Raw genomic sequence first — 18,669 nt, forward strand, 5'->3', positions numbered from 1 at the left:
ACTGCTGAAAATCACAGTGAAGTTTCTTAAAGGTCATTGAAAATTAAGGGAAGTTTCTATCTTTATCATAACCTTGTCAAATAAATTCAGCATAGTCCTTTATTTTATTAGCCACTAGATTCAGTGGTGTGATTACCAACCTCAGTATACCTACCTGTGTGTAGCTGCGAGGCAGGGTAGACAAACTGATATCTGGCTTCTGAGGTGGGAGGTTCTACAAATCACAAAGCAGAATGTAGAAAAGGGGTGTAGCTATTAGAAAATCAAAGATGAGCACTAATCACTTCATTCAGAAATCTGGCACTGGGCTATATATGTTACATGTATTTTTAGTTAAATTTGCTGTCAGTTGGTCTCTTATCCTCATGTTAAAGATGAAGTGAATGAAGTTAAGTAACTCTCCCAAGGTTATACAACCACTAAATAATGGAACTTGGATACTAATATTGTAAAGGTTTACCTGATCCAAAGTCTATCTGTTAACCAGAGCACTAATTATGAATTTAAAATGATTACTTACAAAAGGCATTTCATCATCTTACAATAAGACAGTGAGGGTCAGGGAGAATGTTCAAGTGACTTGTCCAAAATTCTATCACCAACAACTTCAGAAGACCCCCCAGAGCAGCTCAGACTATTTGATAGAACTTTGATATACAATGGTGCTTATAATCACAAATACTGCCCATTAACTGTGAGAAAACTGGCATCCATAAATTCAGAGACTATCTTCTCTATTAAAATTATTCTAGAACATTCAGGGTATCAGAACTGTGACAGACACAGATAAGGTGTCTAAAACAAACAGATACTCAAAACTCTATACAAGAAAAAGAAATGGTAATTAAACTCAGGCAAAGATTGACAATAAGCAAAACATCCATCTCTTTCCAAGGAAGAACACTTGATTTGTTGCTGCGTTTGCTTGAAATCCATCTCAGACATTCAAGGTGAAAGAAACAATTCAATAAAGAATCAATACAGTTTAATGAAGCTTATATACTTGAAAGTATGTCAGGGTCTTTTCACATTCCAGTGTTCACACATCTATAGAAATACACTGACAACAGCTACATGTGGGAATGTTATAGACCAGAAGAGATAAAAATTTATCTGACAAGATTTTTTAGCACAGATAAATTTCCATTGTCATTGAGTACAAACATTTTGTTTTCCTAGATTCTTGAAAGACTTATAATTGCATGAGATGAAATAAAGCTAAAAAGTTTTTTAAATAATTATATTTTACTATTTAGTTACAGAATTGATAATCATATTATATACTGTATTTTCATTTTATATACTTACAATGTTATATACTCATATTTTTGCACTTCTCCAATTACTTGGCTAGGAGAACATTTTTTAGATGTGGAATTTTGAGGTGTAAAGAAATGCATTAAAGTTTTTGGTTTCATCATGCCTCTGGAATTATACAAAAATACCACGTGGTTATTGCAGATGAGAATATCCATTCTCCCACATATCATTTTATTAATATTTCTCAATATAATAATTTAAACATAAGCTTTAAATAAATATTTCTTTAATTTATATTCAGGTAATATATTTTATATCTAATGTTATTCATTGGAATCATCTGTTCATATCTTTTCCAATTTTCCTACTCAGGTCCTTGTATGTTTTTTATTATTATGTAAGAATGTTCTTTGTATCAAGAAGCATCAACTTTTGGTATACATTGCAACATTTTCCTATTGGCTTATTTTCCTGTTATATGTTTGTTTATTTACTTTAATTTGATTTGTAGTTGTTTTAAACCTATGGTTGATTCTAATACTCATTAGAGATCTGGTATTACTATCACACTTAGAAAAGTTTTGTTGCTTCTTACATTATGTAAATATCCATTCATAATTTTTTATATTGTGAGTTTGTTTTTCCATTGAAAATTTTAATTTTTATGAAATGCATTTTTATTCCAGTTGCATATTTTGTGTGAGCATACTGCATATATATATATATATTCATATTTCCCAAATAGTTGCTCATTTGTCTCTTTACTATGTGAAAAAGACGTGTTATTCCTGAACTAAAATGAAAACAATGATAATTTTATGGTATATTTTGCCCATAAATGCTTTGCTTTAAAAAAAAAATTCCTCTTCTACCCTCCTTGGTGGGGGTTGGGCGTGTGGTCCCAGTCCCCGTAATGTACGGAGGGAGAGGGAAAGGGCTCTGGGACCCTCGGCATCATGCCTTCGGTGCCCATGGTTTGCAGTCCACTGGTTCTATCCTCTAGCGCGGGGACACAGGTAAAAAAAAAAAAAAGAGAAAAGAAAAAAAATCCTATTCTATTTTAGTTATCTCTCTTTATTTACCCACCAGTAATATAGTTTTGCATTGTAACTTTTTAAAACACTTTAATATTTTTAGAAAAAATACCTCCACCCATTCAAGCTTATTTTTAAGATTTCTATAGTTTTGAGTTTATCAAGTTCAAAAAATTTTTAGAGAAAAACAACAAATATATAAAAGTAAATAATTTCTATATGTCTCCTGTATTTTTTACATTTAAATAATTGCTGGTCTTATAAGTAGGATTTTACTTATATTTTTCACATTTTTAGTATTTTCCTTTTGTTTTATATGGGAACTATTGTCTACATATGCATAATGAAATTGGACTATTTTTATGTCATTTCTCTTTGTAATATTTTTAATGTGTTTTTTCTTGTGTAAGTAGATACGTTTATCATCTGAGGATGTTAATCATGGTGACTCCTCTTGCTTCTAATCTTACTAGTGAGCACTTGCGGACCCAGGTGAGATCAGGGCGTGGCTATGATGGTCCATCCCTGTCTCTCAGTGCTGCGCTTCCCCTCCAGTGCAGTGTGATGGAACGAGCAGCCTGCAGATTCAAAATAACGCTATGATGTTGAAATTTATTTGTTATATTTTTATTCAGAGAGTTTCACTAGTAGCACTTTTAAATATATTTTGAATTTAGTTACCTAGAATACATTTTTAAATTATGTGTCTGCATTCATAAGTATAAACAGCTTTCATTTTTTTCCAGGCTTTTATTTTTAATAATTGGGGAGGACTCACAATGTGTATGTTTAACTTTTCAAAGTCTATTTTCAAACATTATAGTATTCCCATACTTCCTTTTCTTCTTATATTCTTTGGCTATAAGCCACAGAATACACTGCCAATATTTTTAACTTTAGAGAGTCAAGTAACTTTTAAAGCAACTGTAAATAAAACAAATCTTTTATATTTACCCCAATTTTTTCTGTTTCCAGTGAATTTCCTTTCTTTGTATAGATTCAGATTTCCATCTATTATATGCCTCTTGCCTGAAGGAATTTCTTCAAGATTTATCATAATGTTGAAATTATTTTATCTTTTCAATATTAGAACAAATAAAGATAAATTATTTTATCTTTTGTTTTTTTTCTGAAAAAGTCTTTTTTCACTGTCAATTTTGCAAGATGTTTTGGCTTGATAGCTTCTTTTATTCTTTCAGTCATTTGAAGATGCTTATTTGTCTCAGTTTTACATTATTTCAAATGAAAATCTACTGTAATTCTTTTCTTTCTCTATAAACAGTGGTACCTCGGCACTCGTCATTAATTTGTTCTCCGACTCACAATGTGTGCTGAAACTGACAAGTGATAAAACATTTTCTTCTCTAGGGTGGTGTGGTGACTCATTCAAGTCCTAGCACATAGCAAGTTGCACCGAGTCCAGAGCAAGTGCAGAGTCCTGAAACATTTTTTTGTCATCAAAATGCATCAAGTATACCGTTTGATGGTTTAATGAGTTCTGAAGCCAACGAGTACTGAAGTATGGGTGCCTTGAAGATTTTCTCTTTAGCTTTGGTTTTCTACCAGTTTGACTATGATATATCTAAGTGTGCTTTAGTTTTGTTTTTTCATTGCTCAGTTGGCATTCTCTGGGCTTCTTGAATTTGTGGTTTGTTGCCTTTGCATTGATTTTGAAAAATACTTTTTCCCTTTTTCTGTTCAAATATTGCTTCTGTTCAGTCATCTCTCTCTTCTTCTCTATTTGGGACTACAATTACATGTACATTATTGTCCCACATTTCTACTTTTTTTCCTTTAAAACTTTTTCCTCTTTGTGTTATACTTTGAATACAGTATGTTGATGTTGGGAACTGCCCTGCCAGGTTTCAGAAGCTGTAACCCCCCCCATGGCTAAGGCTGAGTAAAGGACCTTGGGACCATAAGCCACTAGGAGACAAAGCTTATCTTTCTGGCAGGGGTGCCACCTCTTCACTCTTTCTCTTAACCCTGCTTGGCCCCAGGCGGATGACTAGTTAGCCAATGATGGGTAAGATTCCTCAAGGGAAAGACAACCTAAGACAGACCTGGTCATGAAGGAGCCCTCAGGGAAGGACTTAAGGGGCTATAGCAAAAAGGGGTGATGGACCCTCACCTCTCGGCTTTGATGTAGCCCGAATCCTCACTCTGTCTTCAAGAAGTCTCCTAATCTCTTGGCTGCCTTACTTCCCCTGCCTGACTTAAGCCTGAAACAGTGCTGGAAGTGGGTGTGGCCCTGTGCTGGAAAAGGCAGGTTCCCTAGGGCAATCAGGCCTAAGAAAGAATGCATAAAATCCTATGAAACCTACTTTGCTAATACCCTCAATTTAAATGAGGGTCCAAGCAGGAAGTGACTTTGTTTCCCAAAGTTTTATGGCCTTTTAACTATCTGACCCTGAATCAGAATAAGCCCTAAGTGTTCTTTGAATGTTATCTATTGTTTAATCATTTCTGCCTGACAATGACTGATGAGCTTTACGTATATACACTGTATTCCTATGCAAATTGAACCCAATAAAAGCTTGTCAAGGCAAGGGTCGAGGCACTTTCCTCTTGAGAGAGTGGCTAAGGTGCTCAGAGGCTTGCTCTCCCATCCCTTTTCCTCCACAAGACTCGGTAGTCTGCCTGAATTTGTCTAATCTCATCCATAACTCCATGGACCCCAGGAGCCAGGATACGCATCATATTGATCTATCTTTAAGTGTACTGATTGTTCCTTCAGTTCTATCCAGTCTTCTTTGGGTTACCAAAGAATTTTTTTTATCTTTTATGTTGTGCTTTTCCCTTTTGTTTAAAAGTCAGTAATGGGGCAATAAAGGTGGGCAAGTAATGGGGCAATAAATACTGTATAAGTAGGTGGGCAGATCATCAGTGTCTTTGCTGGGCATCTGTTAAAACGTTTGCAGGGGGAAAAGGGCATCTACACTGAGGGAAGCAAGGGCTCCCTCAGTGTGAAGCTGATATGAAGTGTGGGAGATTGATCAAATGAGTAAATAGTGTTGTCAGAGATGAGAATTACAAATAAGATAAAGAAAATGGCTGCAATAAACTCTGAATGTTTGGTTTAGAATTGAAGTGTTTCAGTGTGAGCTCATGGTTAGCTAGACAAATGAAAATACGTACACATATATACTTACATACATAACATATACTTTAGTTCTGACTCTCCCGAAAGGACCTCAAGTTAGAGCCCTATTATTGCAATGAGATCATCTAACACCCAGATATTAGTTTCTAAATATTGTTCTCCACTAGTAAGGACTACGATAATTGGTTAATTACAAGGCAGTCACAGGAATGTACAAAATAAGCCTATATGTACGGAAGTACTCAAAGAATGACAGGAACATGCTGCTGTTCCAGTTATCTATTGCTGCATAAGAAATCAACCCAAGATTTAATGGTTTGAAACAATTTATTATTATCTCTCATGGTGATAGAAGCTCCCCTGCTGGAATATCTCAAGTGACTGCAAACAAAAACCAGATGCTGCTGAAATAATCTGAATTCTGACAAGGCTAGATGTCCCAGATAGTCCTTTCAGATGACTGGCAATTGACACTGGCTGTGGTATAGGAGCTCAGCTGGGGTTCAATGGCTCACGTGTCTTCCCTGTGGCTACATATTCTTACTGAGTGGTTTCTGAATTTTCGGAGGAAGCATTCTAAGAGTAAGCATTCCAAAAGAAGAAGGCAGAACTGTAAGACTTCCTAGGACTTAGCTTGCAAGTAATGTGGTGTCACTTCTGTTACATTTTGTTAGTTACTAAAAGCAAGCCAAAATTCCATATGAAAAGGACTGTACTATTGTCTTTGCAATCTAGATACCATCACCTGCCCTCTGGCTACAATGGTTTCCATTCCTCCCACAGGCAAAATACGGGAATCTACATGTCCACCTCCCAACCCTCCAATCTCATTTGAAACAGTATCAGATTTGATATTCTGGTACAGACAGATGTGTTTACAGGTGGTTCCTCAAATGCATTTCCCATAGTGCAAGTTTGCAGTGTAACAAACACTAGTTTAAGTAAACTGTGAAATGACTTTAACTGATTGACCATATAACACCAGAATCACATATTGTATATTAAGAGATAGAATACTACTATATACCTGAATTTAATTAGGAATATTTAGGAAAAATACAATAATAGCAAAATATATAGCAAAATTAATAACAAAATGAAAACCGGAAGCATGCTGTAGAAAGATTTAGAAAATAGATCAGAGATTGGTAAGGTTTTCTGTAAAAGGCCATATTGTAAATATTTTAAGGGTTTGCAGGCCATATACAGTAATTGTCTCATATTCTTATTTTTTCTTCTCATTGTATAACCCCCAATAGGTAGAAAATACTCTCAGCTTGTGAATCACATAAAAACAGGCCATGAGCCAGATTTGACTTGCAGGATACAGATTTCCCACCTCTGTGTTAGATCAGTAATTAGGAGATACTAAAATTATGAAAGAAACATATAATAATTTTTGTTATATTGTGATTAAAAAACAAATATGGAGTATTTATCAGTAAACTTCTACCTTAAATATTTCTTAGTTGTGTATGTTTTCTATATTTCAAATATACAGAGATGCTGAAAATATGTCTGGTTATTATAAAATCCTTAAGTCAAGTTTTGATGTATAGCAATTATAAAACTAGAATACTGAAATTCCCCAGGAAAGGCAAATGTAAGGATAATGCATTCTAATATCCAGCCCAACCATAACATTTTCTGTGATGCATTTCTCCAGTGTATATAATTTCCTTTCATACTACTCCCTGTTTGTTACTAAATATTTCACTGGAACTGCCAAGGGCTATTCATCCACCCTGCAGTCTGCTGAGGAAGCAGATGCAAATTGTGCTTAGTCATCATGCTCTTTGACTTTCTAATGGGCAGACTATAAATGTTATTCATGCAGAGACTGGTATTTTCCTATTTAGTATTGAACCTGGAGTTAACTGGCAATAGACTAAGCTCTTTGAGTTTTAAGAACTAAACTGTTGGAAGAAAAGGTTTTTAAAGTTGTCTGTAGAGATGAAAATCAATTCTAAATACAATTACTCCCTAGGAGGTCTCTACAGAGTTTGACTCAGTGTCAGAGTTAAGTTCTTCCCTGTGGGGGTAAGGGACAATGAACGACAGGGAGCACAAAAGATCTTGTTACTTTCAAATCAAAGATTGATGTGTTTCTCCCCAGCCAAGCTGCTTTGAGGATAACAGCACAGGCTCCAGAGGTCACAAACCTGGGTTTGAAACCCATCCCTACGGGTTTGTTACTTGTGAGATATTGAGCAAATTATGTCTCCTTGTTTCCTCATCTGTAAAAGAGGGAAAACAAGAGTATCTTACATCAGATTCTTTTCTGGATTCCATTAGTTAATACAAACAAACTTTTTAGAAGAGTGCCTAAACTTTTATGGTTTAAAAAAGAAAAAAAAATCTAATATGGTAATGGAGGGTTCCCCAGATTACAGTCATTTATGAATGGCTTTGATGATTTCTATGTGCTCTTTCATGTCCCACCTTCTTGAATTTCCCCCAATAATTGTTATATACATTATTTTTTACTTATTTTTTTTTTTCTGTATATGTAGGTAAACCATGACTTAAATGGAAGCTTAATATCATCACCCTAAAGAAAACCAGTATATTGGCCACAAATAGAAGGCAATAAACAAGTGTAAACAAAATAATGTATTTATTCTAACTAGATAATGTTGACAACCAAATGCACTGAGGTATTATTTCCCTGCTTTATTACTGATTAAAAGAAATGTTATCAAGTGTCACCACGATGCTAGAAACAAGTTAGAACCAAACTGAGGTCTTCTCCTTGATAAAATTAGAAAGATGAAAAGAAATTAAAAAAGGAATAATTTTTAAACTAAATAATTATGTCCATTAACACTTTTCTGCATCTGACTTTAAAATGATGTCTTCCACAATTTGGAAAACACTACTATGCAGAAGATTTAGGGAGACCCTTACACTTTTACTGGGCTTTGGTATGAGGACAGAATTCAGATAATTATTGAGTTTCAACTCAATAATCTAGAAAGGGGAATAATGTGGGCAAGCAAAGGCACCAAATTAGGTATGCTGTCTTGTGCACTGTCATTAAATTATTAGTTTGTGAGGGTGTAAAATAGTGAAGACCTCTGTCAGTCATATTGTACAGGGACTCAATTCCAGGCTAAGCAAGGCAGGCTGCAAGCAATAAACATCCCAGACAAGCATTCTGAGGGTGGGGTAATATGCAGTTTGTGAGGCTCAGCTCAGTACAGTGTAGAGCATGGACTCAAGAAGGCAATACCCACATGCAGGGAAACCAGTGCCTAGGTGGTTACTGTGGCAATAAAAAGAAACCCACATGTCTTTGCCAAAATAAGCGAAGGTTGAAAAGAAAACATAAGAAATTGGAGAAAATGATGTGTACCAAGTTTCAAGGCTGGATGACAAAGAGACTGCTGATACCATGACAGTAAAAGAAAATTCAAAGAAACGAAAAAGACTTAGGGGAAATATAATTTTAGTCTTGAAAAAACACTGAATTTGAGAGAATGGTGTGGTATTTAAGTGCATGCTACTTAGTAATAGGTTTTACCTGCTCAGCTTAAGGCATGAACGGACACATTAGCCTAAGAAACACTCTGGATGACATACAGTTTAGAAAAGGAGAGAAAGGGTAGTCCCTGTATTTTGGGTGGGAACATTGAACAGTGTTGATGACTGAGGCTGTATGACTAGTGTAGTTGTGGAGGGAGATGTCAGAATCCAGGGAAATGTCTTGGAATCAAACAGTAAAACAGAAGTTCAAAGGGAGATTGGATTTTCTAGTGCCCAGTTCTATACAGAGGCTGAACAGATTAAGAAAATGTTAAGCACTGGATTTGATAAATAAGAAGTCATTTAGTGTCCTTAGGAGAAAGACACAGTGAAGAGGGGTGACAAAGATTAGAATTAGGTAATAAATGAGAGAAAATGGAGGCAGAGAGTATAAATTATCAAATATGACTAATTACCTTTGTATCAAAGTTCTAGGTGCCAAATTAAAATTTAAGTTCCTTATAGGCAGATATAAAAAATAATAATTATATATTTCCCTACCAATTTGACATAATGCTTTGCAAATGAGAAGTACTCAACATCCCATCATGGATTTATTGATGGGTTTATCCCATTCATTTAACTCAGGGGTGTCCAGTGTTTTGGCATCTCTGGGCTGCACTGGAAGAAGAGTTCTTTTGGGTCCCACATTAAGTACATAAACACTAATGAAAACTGATGAGCCAAAAAAAAGGTCTGTGCATAATTTTTGTGATACCTGCCACCACAGATAAGCAAAAATGTCCTCACATAATAACCCCATTTATGCAGCAGCCCTTTCACTAATCTTTTAAAATCACCAAATAGGTCCCAAGTTTGTGATCACTAATATAGAAAATGTACATATCTAAGTAATAAAGCTAAGTACTGTTTCAAGAAAATTTACGATTTTGTGTTGGGCTGCATTCATGGCCACCCTGGGCCACATGCAACCCATGCATCATGGATTGGACACCCATGAATTTTAACTGATATACATTAAGTATTTACTGTATGCCTCTCACTCCTTTAGGTGTTGGAATTCCAACAGTTTGATAGGACACAAATCTGCTTCCCCCAGGGTCTCATGGAGTTGAAGTGGAGACAATTAACTACAAAGTCTTAGAATCTCCAGCAAGATTATACAACCTTTAAGGGAAATGAATCCAACTCTAGGTCTGGAAAGGTAAGAGACATCTTCCTGAGTAAGAATGTCTAAACATTCCTTATTAAAGTGATCAGAAAAGTCAACGGTAGCTGAAGAATCACCAAAAAATATATTTTAGTTTAAAATAAAAGGTCATCTTCAAGAAAAACCCTTGCCTCCAAGAATCCCCAAACTGCATCTGTACTCATGTCCCTCCTCAACTGTCCTTCCCAAAGGCAACAGTTTCTAACATCATCAAAATCAAAGATATAATACTTAAATCATATTTCCTAAACCCCATCACATAGGGTTGTGCTCTTTCTCTTAAAAGTTACGTACATAGCTAGTGAGTTCATGTGGCAGATAAAGTTAGTTTCTGAAACTAAGACTGCAAGATGACAATATGACTTTGCTAAAATGGGTTTATGTGGTTCATGATTCATTCTACATGGTCTAATTTAAGACCAGGGAAGTAGGTTTGTATTGGAAATTGATAAAATTGTATGCAGAGATGAAGTATCAAATACTTTGCTCTAGATGATAAAATTTTAAATTCAGTTGCAAAGATATAAATTCACAATGGTACTGCATAGTCACACATAGAGGTATTTTCTCCCTAACCTCTTAGGTTATGACAGAATCTGTATAAAATGAATAGGGAATCCCTCACTTTCCCCATATTTTCCTTCAACATCAAAAACTCAGGTCTTGGCTTATTAGTCTGGCACAATTAAGGAGGTTAAAAGAGGCAGAGTTGAACTCTAGTTCAAACACTACATTTGCAATATTATTATGACTCTTCAGAAGGCACAAGCTTCAGATTTTTTAAAAAGAAGGTATAAACAATTCTTGTCCATTCTATAAAGTACTACTACGTCAATGACTGTAAAGCCTGCTTTTGATCACTTCAGACCCCTAAGTCTTATAAGATTCATATGGTCAGTAAGATCAAGCCAAAATCATTTCGACCTGGAAGCCAGGCCCCCATAGTCAAATTCTAACACTTTGTAATTTCACATCCCAGCACTCCTGTCCTGCTGTCTCTTAAACCAATTTTGTTGTTTCTTGTTCTCATGATTAATTTAACTCACCTTTGTACCTAGTCAAATCCCATCTAATTTCCTCATATATCCAGCTCAAATTTCTCCACAAAATATTTTTAGTCCATTTCAATTAAATATGACCTCTCTTCACTGAACTCCTAAATTGCCATTCACTGTACCATTTGGTGATAGGAATAGCAAAATCATGAAGTCCTTTGCAGTCGTAAAACAGTGGCTAACTTTTATGGAGTACCAATTTCTTATGACCCACTTTCTTCCTTGGGCCCTAGCCTCCTGCAAGTCCATTCACCCTCCTCTATCCTCCTTTTATTGCCCTATCCACAAAATCCTATTCAAGTTGTGAACCAGGTTTTTATTTAAAACTATGCCCTCTATCAATCCATGCATAAAAAGTTTATTTTATCTCCAAATACCTAGTAAGATATTATTTTAAACCACTATTTAAGATGAACTCTGGCTATAGCTGCTTAAATTATATAAATTATTTTTATAATTATATATAACTATAAACAGTAAATTATATAATGATTTATATATGTATATACACTATATATACTATATAGTAAATTATAAATAATATATAAGTAATATGCTATTTATAATGTATTACAAGTAAATTATACAATAAATTCATATATGTATAATATATATACACACACACTAACTTCTTGGAACTGGTCAAGTAATAGCACAAAAGCAAATAACTATCATCCTTACAGAAAAGACCAGCTTATATTTTGAATCTCCAAATAAAAGCCTCTTATGACCATTACAGTGCTCAGACCCCTCCAACTCGTCATCCTCCATGAGCTGAAGGAAAGAAACATTTTGTAGGGGTCTTTGTCTCTACCTAACAATGGATCTCCTAAACAGAAACCACAATTCAGTAATGCAGCTTGGAAACTTTCTAAACACAGAATGACACTTTTCCCCTCAATCCAGGGCTTGGAAGAATCTGTCTCTACATTCTATGTAATTATTGAGCCTTGTTTAGAATTTTTCTAGAGGTAGGTATTTTTCTTCAGAACAACGTGCTACAGAGCTGACACAGGTAGATTTATACAAAGTGGTAAATCTTGACAAAATAGTACACAGCAGTTCAATTAACCTGCTTCAGGGTAACCTAATGTAATTGCAGAAATGCAATCCCTTCACCTGAGGTTAGAAGGTTTGAAGCTAACTTTATTATCTGAGGGTAAATGCATCAGTGCTAGATGTTCCTTTGGCACTAAACTTGGTACAAAACTAGTCAACAAAATTGCTGAGTAATAGTTAACAATAGAAGAATCTAGTAGCTGTCTGGACTCCTGAAATTAAATGGTAACACTAATATTCAGAAAACACAAATCAATAAAATATATTCAACCTTTTTTTGTTTTTCTTTAATATATTAAGGAAAAGAGTAAGGAACAAGGATAAGTAAGAGTTAGAAAGAATGAATTTCACCGAGAATCAGATTTAGGAGAGATCAATTAGAGTGGGATTGTTACAGAACAAACAAGAGGGGGGGCGGGGGCCTGGGATGATATACTATTATTGAAAGAAGGCCCCGGGTCCGTTATGTCCGCTGCCCTAGGAAAGACGTTTCTCAATGCCAGAGATTCGTGAAAAGGAAAGGAAATGTTTATTTAATGCTATACTAACTTAAAGTAGTGACCTAATGTCTTTATCAAAAATCCTGAAGTCCCTAAAAACACCCACAAACAGACACAGTCCTTCCTTCCTTCCCCCTTTGCCCAGTCCAGAGTACTGTATCTCAGGAAAGGAAATAGAAGTCCAAGGCTCAGGCAGTCCTCTGGTTCTTAGTTAGTACCCCATCTCGACTGGGAGACCTCCCTGGGTTCCCAGCACCCTCGGCTGAGTCGCCAGGATCTCTGCTAAAACCAGGTGGTGGTTCCCCCTTCTAAAGCTGTGGGAGTCCCCACTCTGGCACAGGCACGTGGTCCTCTCTCCCAGGGCCTCGGGAGTCCCCACTCTGTCCAGGCCGCGTGGTTCTCCCCTGATGGCTGCCGGTCTGGGTTTAAATCCCCCGTGCCAATCTTCTTCTGCAGCCCCATTTCCGACTCCTCCTACACTTGGGCACACTTGCCCTCAATCTGCTGTATTCTCCAGCTTTTCTGGTCGCCATTGTGGGTCTGGGCAGGTGTTACCCCATGTCATGGAGCCAATCTTCTCCCAGCCCCCACGCAGGTGCTGTAACTCAGGGGACCTGCCTCCCAGGTCCCATCTTGGGGGGGAGGTTCCTTTCCATCACCCTGGCCTTGAGCATGGCCATAGCTATTTAGCATATCTAAGTGACCAGCCAAAGGCTACAGGTATGCTAAATGACCATGCCATGGATTAGCTGCAAAGCTGCCCTGCATGTTCTTGCTCTGTGTGCCCCTTCCCCCAACTCACACCTGTGGGGGAAGGGGTGAAGACACCTTAAAATCTCCTGGACACCTTGAGTTCTGGACTCCATTTCAAATGCCTATTTGGGGTCCCCCTCTTGGCTGCACCCTGTAACAGGATATGTAGACTTGATTATGTGACTAGAGAAAGGTTTATTTTACTTTTCCCATGACTAAAAAACAAAGTTTTCTAGGAAAGGAAAACTTAAAAAGGAATAAGGTATCCTACCAAATGAATTATTACTCCCTTTGCATGTAAATTTTACTATTCCAGCTGCTGTGGGGATGTCTTAACCTTTCAATATTTCAAACAAGACTATCCTTTAAAGTAAGTTTCTATTCGCAGAATCATGAAAGAACAAGGGATGATGTACTGATGCACCTAACCAGCTCCATCAGGCTGAGTACCCCTCGAGATTTACTAATCAAGAGCTACTCCAACTACCACCACTCAGGACTAGAGAACCCCACCCCACCAACTACATTTTTTTCCTGAAGTACTAGGTTCCCATCCTGGCCAGGTGGCTCCATTGGTTGGAGCATCATCCCATGCACCAAAGGTTTGCAGGTTTAATTCCAGGTCATAGCACTTAGCTAGGTTGCAGGTTTGATCCCAGATCAGAGGAGTATGGGAAGCAACTGATAGATATTTTTCTCTCACATTAATGTTTTTCTTTTTTCTCTCTCTCTCCCCTCCTTCCTTTCTCTCTCTAAAATCAGTAAACATATCCTTGGGTGAGGAGAAAAGAAGGAAAGGAAGGGAGGGAGGATGGGAGGAAGGAAGGAAGGGAGGGAGGAAAAGAAAGAAAGAAAAGAAAGAAGGAGGGAAGGAAGGAAGGAACTAAATTCCCATTTAATAATTTGTTTCTATGTAATAACAGTCAAGGTTTATGAAGAACACTACAGCACATAAATGTCTTCATCACCCATCATTTCATTTGTGACTCATAACAATGCTCTAAATTAAGTTCATTATCATGTCATTTACAAATAAGGAAAATTTAGTTACTTGCTTAATGTCATATAGTTAGTAAGTGGAATCTGAACTCAGATTCTCAATTCCACATTGTTTTTGTTTTTAAAAAGAACTGCACAAAATTCCACTATAATGACCTATAAAAGTAATTCTTTCTTTGTCATTTCCAAAAACAGCCAGAGAATATTTATTTTCTTCATCTAAGGTTTAGTAACATCAAATTAGAATTTAAAATGTGGAAGAGAAATGTTTATAGTTATGTGAGACATATGATAAGGCACAAGATTCATATACCCTTGTGAGTGAATGAGAATAATTCACTAAAAGGAAGCAAATGCAAATCAAAATAAATGCAAAATAACTACTTACATGTGTTTGATTGGCAATTTAAAAGTTTTATAATAACAAGACTTTATGGAGTAAATAAGCATTTGTATGCACTATTTGTGGTAGTAGAAATTGTAATATTTTTGTAGGGTAACTTAACCATAGCCACCAAACTGTAAAATGGATATACATTTGATGGAGGATTTTCACTTCTAATGATTTACTTTATATATTTATTTATTTATTTATTTACACACACACACACACACACACACACAGGTAAAAGTTTCCTGACATGTGTGTATGTGTGTGTATATATACATACATATGCATGACACTGTATGCCCATGTGTATATATACATGCATACATGTGTATATATATACATGCATAGTATACACACAAATACACATGTACACAAATATGTTTAACATTGTTTTATTAATAATAACATTGCAAATAAAAGGAAATGTCCATCATTAGAAGGATGACTAAATAAATTATGATACATGTATATACTGGTATATCTCCAAGGTAAATAATTAAAGGTAAAAAGCACTATAAAAATCAGTGTCAATTTAATAAAAATCTCCTTTACTAAAAACAACCTAGGTAGGCATATGCATGTTTTTTAATAAAAAGTTATGAAAGAAACTGAGAATAATACTTACATTTGGGGAGCAGGGTCAGGGGAGTACAGGAGAGATGCTTACTTCTCTCAAATGGTAGATACCCCATCTGTACAGTCAGGAACGGTAACTAGGTACATGTATTACTCCCTAGCTAGTGTCATATACTTACAGTACTTTTCATAATGGATCTTAAGTTGGTTGCACATTCCAATCTACTATTGAGTCCTGATAAGATAGTTCATAACATGCTAGGCTGTATCTTAAATATTGGCATTTTTCAAAGTTTATGGACTATGCAGTCTGATGGGACTAATAACTTTACTCTATTGACTGGGAAGCTCATCCTTGTCTTTAACAATCTGAAGCATGAAATGCTTAGAAACAACTGCTGAGCTCTAAAGTAAAATATCAATAGATGCTTGATTAGTTCAAGATAGACCTTCAAATATGCCTTCAAACAAACATTGTAAATATGAGTGCCTGCAGTAACACTCCAGTGACACCCACCACTGTTCACAAGCTAAACATGACACAAGCTAAACAGTTTCCAGAACTACATGCCCACTTGCACAGGAGATGTTACATAGACTTTCCTCCATGAAAAAGAACGTCACCAGGACTGAGGGAAAGAAGCATATGTTAAGGTCTATAGTCCAAACTGTAACCGCTATTTGGGAAACATTTATTGCTACCCAGCAGCAAAAACCAGTTCCAGTATTAAGTAAAAGTCTTGGGCACACATTTGGATAATGAATGGGGCAAATCCATAACTTGCAGAGGGAGCACCTTGAACACAGATCTGCCTGGATCTGCTTAACTTTGTGTTTATCCACCAAAGCACACTGGCTGAGAAGAATCAGTCATCTTCATGTATATGAAGATAATTCCAGGGATAACAAGGGAAAAAGCTGAGGCATCAATTTCTTTCCTATTGCTACTTTTAAAGAAAAATAAAGAAATTAAAGCCTCAAAATTAGAGAAAAAGATGTATGTTTTTTAGAACCTGTGCATGAATATTTATTTATTTATTTATGTTTTAATTGTTGTTCAAGTACAGGTTTTTGTCTTTTACTCCCATCTTTTTATGATTTAGAAATATATGCTTATATAGAAACTTCTTAGGTAAAACTAGCTATCTTTTATCTATTTGTTGGATATTTTTTAATTGAAAGAAATGAAAAATGTGATAGGGAAGCACCTGTAGATGATGCATCTTAGATAATACTCCTGGGAAAACAATTACAACACCCTCACTTCCATGGTAGTTAAATTTCCTCCGTGTTATTTAGAATTTTTTTAAAGAAAAAAAAATAAATAGTTGAAAAAAGGATAACACTCCAAGGAAGTAATTTTAATCAGCTGTTAGGATTTTTAAAAATATCAACAGCTTAATAAGTGCTCAGAATAGAAGTTGTCTGGGTCAGTGCCAATTTCCAATGATGCTAAACATCTGAAAGATGTGTCAAATGCAATTTAATGAATACCACTGAGTAAAAGGGAAGTTCCGCTTCCCTTTGTGCCTTTTCAAACAAACAGGACAATGCTAAGGCGTCACAGTCCAAGTAATTTAGCTTCAAAGCACAGGGAAAAGCTCACATTCTCTTTTGTGCCTTTCCAATGTTTACAGACAGAGCAACGTTGCCCACTTCTGATGTAAACACAGAAATACAGAAATGTATTTGTGCTTTTCCCCCAATATATATACACATATGCAAATTTTCATACATAAGTTCACCTAGCTCAGTCCTTACTTGGTAAGATTCTTGCCTCTGTGCACCTCCCATCTCTTCTCTGCTTTGACCTTCATGTGCCCTATTACTCAGGCTCCTTTACCTCTTATCCCCAGCTAGCTGTTACCAGGCTCTGGGAGGACACAGAAAGGTAGAGAGTTTAAAGTACTTCTTTTCCCCACAGTCCTGGAAACGGTTTCATTATTTAACATCACCCCTCCTGGAGAGATCCCAATTCCATGGTTTCAGCTCTGACCCCTCAAAGCCTAGGAGTAGGTAATATCTGTGACTGTTCCTGGATCTCCACCAATACTGTTTAGTTCTCTTAACCCTGTCTATATTTACTAGGTGGTCCCTTCATCTAATGTTTTCAAACTTTTCTGATGATGCAGTCCACTTTCTACTTCAAACCTGCCAACATCCTTTCAGAGAGTAGAACTTAGGTGTTCATCATCTGTATGTTCTGAGAGTTTCATACAACACCTACGAGAGAGTGGGAACTCACTGTTTTTGGAATGAATGAATGAAAGAATTAATGAAGGCAGTACTAGATGAGCTAATGTGTAAAAGAAAAAATAAATGTAAACCATGGCTCTTATTGCAATGAAGGTTACAATCTAAGGAAGAAAACAATGTGCAGGTGCAAAAATTCAACAACTCTTCAAGGCTACACATGGTAAGTATAAGGTTTTCTTAGACCCCGCCGAGGAAATAAACAGCCAATTAGCCATGGAAACAGGCAGATGAGCTTTATTTTGGAAGTTTGTGCTCCCAGGTGATGTTTTCCCCACCCGGAGAAGGGGCTAAGAAAAGACCTCGAGGGAGAAGGGAAAGGCTGGGAGTTTTATATGGCTGGACTTTGCGCGGGAGCCAAGGATTGGGTCTTGGTGAACAAAGAAGCAACTTAGCATTGGTGGCTCCTGGTCTGATGTCAGTCACCTCTTCTGGGTCAGAGTTCAGTTGCCATATTACTTGTAGTCCAAATGGTGGCCATATTTGTAGTCCAAAATGCTAATTATAACTAGATTCCCACTTGCCCTACCCTGCCCATCCTGACAGTAAGTAATGAATCACAGGCCTCCATGTTCATATCCCAGAAAAGGTGCAACACCTGACAGTAAAGAAAAGCACCGGGTGAAAAAAAATGTTAACATTCAGCAGTCTCACAAATTCCCCAATAAGGTAAACCAAGTAAGATAAAAACAACAACCCAATACTTCTCTGCCTCATAGGTGTGCTGGTAGCTTTGTCTAGTTAATATTTATAAAGCACTTTGCAGATCAAAAGTGATAAACATTATCTAACAGCCCTGTAAATGCAAATGTGTCAGGTCTTATGAAACTTAACAGAAATTAGAGAGTGACAAACTACTCACAATAACAAATGCTCCACTAGGGCTTTGCATTTAAAGAGGCCAGATGGGGGAGGAAAGTCTTTTTCCCTAGGGGAGAGACTCAAGCTAATCTCTACCCCACCTTTACTTCCACCAACACACACACACTG

General features: G+C 36.4%; 1 non-coding gene across 1 annotated transcript; it reads left to right on the forward strand.

The window, feature by feature from the left end:
• Positions 1–2,132: 2,132 nt before the first annotated feature.
• On the forward strand, positions 2,133–2,276 carry LOC114491224. The gene has a single exon (XR_003684029.1). It is a non-coding gene; the product is annotated as a small nucleolar RNA SNORA57 (small nucleolar RNA).
• The last annotated feature ends 16,393 nt before the right edge of the window (positions 2,277–18,669 follow it).

The sequence above is a fragment of the Phyllostomus discolor genome, chromosome 2 (assembly GCF_004126475.2).
Source record: "Phyllostomus discolor isolate MPI-MPIP mPhyDis1 chromosome 2, mPhyDis1.pri.v3, whole genome shotgun sequence".
Classification (NCBI taxonomy): domain Eukaryota; kingdom Metazoa; phylum Chordata; class Mammalia; order Chiroptera; family Phyllostomidae; genus Phyllostomus; species Phyllostomus discolor.